Consider the following 4,779-nt stretch of genomic DNA (forward strand, 5'->3'; position numbering starts at 1 on the left):
TCATCATCATCATCATCATCATCATCATCATCATCATCATCATCATCATCATCGTTGTCACTATCATCATCATCATCATCATCACCATCATCACTATCATCATCATCATCATTACTTGTGTGTCCTCCTTCTCCAGATGGAGTCGGACTGGGGCCGCGCGTTTGACGTTTACGGGGACTGCGTGAAGTACTACTTGTTGTTCCGCGGAACGGCTGGTGTGGGCTACTCGGCCTATGACGCTTACGTCGGATACAAAAACAGGACCGGAATGAATAATGTTGAGCCGTGCTGCACACAGGTGAGATGATTGCTGCCGGATCACCTGCCGGTCTACCGCAATGTTTTCATTTCACTAGAGGAAGATCTGCCACCGTACCTGTCTGACAACTGTTCCACTTTGCGGTCAACCAGACTGCTACAATCCACAATGCTAAACGTTGCCTTTTTGAGTTTATACAGGCTTGGGACTGTCATTGGTCGCTTTATAACATTTCTTAAAAAGAAGATCACTGGGCTGTTGGAGTGATAATATGAAATTACCCTGTGTAGGTTTTACAGTAAAATACATTCCCATGCTAGATGGTCAGGTAAACAGTGGTTGTCCAGGTAGGACTCACGGTAGACCGTCAAGTTGAGCAGTATCAAATGTTCTCTGTCGTGAGGGTTTCGTTTAAAAAAGTGCTGTTATCATATTGTTTTCTTCATTATGAGTTCTTTGATCATGCTGACCCTGCATGGACATCACAATTTTCTCAAAGCTGAAAGTCTCAAGTGATGTAACATACTATGTAAGCCTGGCCTGAAATGCACACGCTTTTTGATTAAGTTACGCCTAATGTGAAGGTCTTGGAGTGATATTGTTTCTGAATGTCGATATGTTTGTTCACAATTATGTCATCAAAGATCAAAATTATTGATTTTCGCAAGAGCCCACACTATAAGCTCGGATCTCCTTGATTGATGTAAATGGTATATGCATCCATCGACCAAGTTTTGATCGTTTAGAAAGAGGAGGCTGGCTGTTTAAACCTTGCCTGCCAGGCCAAACAAGGATCAATAGGACACAACATCCCCGCCAGAGGACGAGAGTACTCAACGTCACAACGTCTCCAGGAGGCATTCGAACTACGCCTTCTGCGTGCAACAGTAAACAGCCATTACATTTAAGCCACAGTCACTGGTCGTCAACAGTTCAAACCAGTAAGACAAGATAAGATAAAATAAGATACATCTTTATTGTCCAGATCCTGGCACATTGGTTTGGTGTTTCACCACATGTACACACACAAACACACACCCACACACCCACCCACACACACACACACACACACACACACACACACACACACACACACACACACATGCACGCACACAAGCAGGCTTACAATTACATGTATAATATGAAAGAGCAGCAATATAAACTATAATAATCTTAAGCTAGATACAATACTCAATGTTATTCTGATGCCTGCTCTAAAGCTGTATGATTACTTATACAAGATGGTTAAGATGGAAGAATTTTGATAGATGATGGTAAATATGACTTTCTGTATCTTTCTTTGTTACCGATCAGAAGTCTAGGTCTTTTACTTCTAACTGATGTTTTTATTTGAGGGAACAAGGGATGTTTGTTGTTTAAAAAGATGGAATTAATTTTTTTAAGTGCAAGCTGTTATGTATAATTCATCGTTGTAGGGGAATGAAGACGTTGGAATTTTACATGCTTTCCGTATTCGTCTTTTTGATTTCTCTTTATCTTGTTTTCTTGTGTTCCCGGCCCACGCTGTTATGCAAAAATGGATCATACTTTCTCCATTAAGAGTCCGTGTTCCAGACGTCTCATTCACTTAGATTAATTGTTAATCAGGTTCTCTATCAAATATCTTTCATTTTTCAGATAAACGGATCCTATCCTTGCTCCGGGCATTACCGTAACGGGCATATCGTTGATCACTGGAAGGAAATCGAAGAGGTGGTCGTGGGCCTGTATGACCACGGTGTCCTCAAACAGTCCATCAAGTTTGAAGCCGCCGGCACAACCAACATGACCTGGTTCAGCTATGACTACCTCAAGGACGCTGGCAAATGGAAGGACCTGCAGACGAAAAAAATACCCGTCAACTACTTCAGTGTTCTTGGGGATCCATATCCGCGACGGCGCTTCTACATTAACAGAAATTACGGGGGATGTCATAAGGATAGCGGTTGGCTCTTTGTCCAGGATAACAGTACGCCTCATTGTGACTATGCGGGTGGACCTTACCCACAGTTCTTTTACAGCAGCGGCGCAGAGATTGTCAATTGGAAATTCAGTGAGGAAGTGGCTTCTGCTGACGTCATGGCAATTTTCGTCAAGCCAAAGCCCGGCACTATCATCGAGTAACTTCCGAAAAATATATCAGAATTTATCTTTTATTATTTTACTTTAAATTCTAAAGAAGAGAAATTCTCAATCAATGAAAATAACGAAATACGATTAATGAATCGGAACAGATGAAGCTGTTAAAAAATAAACGTAATACGCTTGATCATAAGAAGTAAGTAAACTGCTCTATGTCTAAATCCCTTTATTGCATGTTGAGAAAGATGTGGGAGACCCGGTGTGCATACAACACTGTTACATGTTCAGTATCTCTTCAGATGTCAACATGTTTTGCATTTGATGCGTAAAATATTTTCTTTTGAGCAAAGAAAGCTTAGACACAAATAAAATAATATTTAAAAAAACCCATTCAGTTCATAAGTGTTGATGATGACTTATTGTCGTGTTGGTCGTCTTTGTGAAATTGTACTTTATTAACAAACACAGCAGTTGTGCTGCTTTCCTTCTCGATTATTGATGTATGAATGCCTCACAAATTAAATTACAGAAGCTGTAAGATCTTGTAAAAGTTACAGACAACGAAAAAATGACGAGCAGCCACTTTAACAACGGAATAACACACTCAGACAGAACCTGGCAGAAGAGCAGGAAAGGGGGTGAAAGGAGAACATTTTAGAACAGAACATTTTCCGTCGCGGTCAGGTTTCGAACCCGGGACCTATTGAATGAGAGGCGGAACACCGTACCTTTAGACCACGAGAGCAACCCTTATGTAGGTCTATCGTATGACTATTTGACTTATTCCCGTCCATGGGTTGGACCTGAATAGCTTTTTTTTTTGTTTAATTTTTTTTAATGTGCTAATGAATAAAAGTGTTTAACGCCTTGAGTACTAGCAGAGACCTAGTAATGTTATCGAGACAGTACACTTGGGCCAGACCGCGAATCTGACCTATCCCGTGGCAACAGGAATTGGGACGGGAACTCGAACAAACATGGATGATTCTAAGAACACACACTGTAAGCGGTGTACAATAAACTGCACTAATTAAAAAAAACAAAACCAGACGGCCTTATTTAGCTTTTTATCGTTTTCCTAAAGACCCTGAAAGGTAAGTCAATTGGTGAATAAGTAGAAAAGGCTTAAATAGTGTATTATTCTGTGAAAATTTGTTTCAAAACACACACCTTTAAATTCACCAGGAATAAAAGCGTGTGTTGTAACTTGTGTTGTAAGTAGATCTATATCTATATCTAGATTCTAGATATAGATAAATCTATTGCAAATCCAGGGTTTAGATCCAGACTTCCTTGCGTCTGGAGAGAGTTTCTTAAATGTAGATCTATATATATCTAGATCTAATTCAGTGCTCATCTCCCAGTCAAGATCTAGATCTACATCTAGATTCGTTGGCACTTCTTCTTGTTTACAAATGTCAGACTTTATTGCAAAGTGAAGTGCTTTGAACAAGTTCACTAAAACAAGCAGGGGAAGGCGGAAATGTTTCAACATTTGTCAAACTAAGCAAATTGGATTTAGCAATACACTTCAACCAGGAAATGTGAGGCAGCGTGGTGGAATCAGGCTCTCGTCAATTTTTGGGCATGTAGAGCTATTGGTGTCACCTTAAACTTGTTCTCTTGTCTTTATGTGGATGAAAGAAAGATCCATTTATCTTTGATACAAGTCGAGATATCTGCGAAAGAAGGAGGTGGGGGATCACCTGTTTTCAGAGGTAAAATTAGTGAGAAAATGGCTGCCAAAGATTAGTTATTTCCTTAGCTTAAGAGTCCGTGGTAACTGAAAATTTACATTTTTTGTGCCTTTAATCAACGTTTTTCAGAAAAATCCACCCAGAAATAAGTTCTTTAATGGGCATGAAAGATGTTGAGCCAAAAAACAAAAATTTGATAAAAATTCACATACCTGCGGAAAAGAGCAAGTTTCTTCATTTTGATTATTTTGACGAGAGCCTGATTCCACCACGCTGCCTCACAAATAGATGTGGTGAGTTGAAATAAATCTCTCTTGCGCTTTCTTTCTCTCTCCATTTTTCTCTCTCTTGTTCTCTTTTCCTCGTCTTCTTCATTGTTGGTGTTGAATAATTTCTGAAGCTACTTGTATTTGATATGCCAAAATTGTCTAGAATTTTGATGTTGTTATTGCTGCTCATAATTGTTATTGTTGTTGTCTCCCTCCCCCCTCTCCATATTGATAATGTTGCTGTTTCTGCTGCTCTTGCTCCTGATGTTGCTGTCGTCATCGTTGTTCTTATTGTTCTCTCTCTCCCTCCCTCTGTCTCCCTCCCCCCTCTCTCTCTTTCCCTCTTTCTCTCTTTATTTCTTTATTTATTCCTTTTTATTTTAATTTTTCCACTTTTCTCTAATTATCATCACTCATACGTCCTTCCTAAACAGTCCGTCAAAATGAGGGGTTTACTCTACTCCGAGGTTCC

This window comes from Aplysia californica, unplaced genomic scaffold (assembly GCF_000002075.1).
Source record: "Aplysia californica isolate F4 #8 unplaced genomic scaffold, AplCal3.0 scaffold00381, whole genome shotgun sequence".
NCBI lineage: Eukaryota > Metazoa > Mollusca > Gastropoda > Aplysiida > Aplysiidae > Aplysia > Aplysia californica.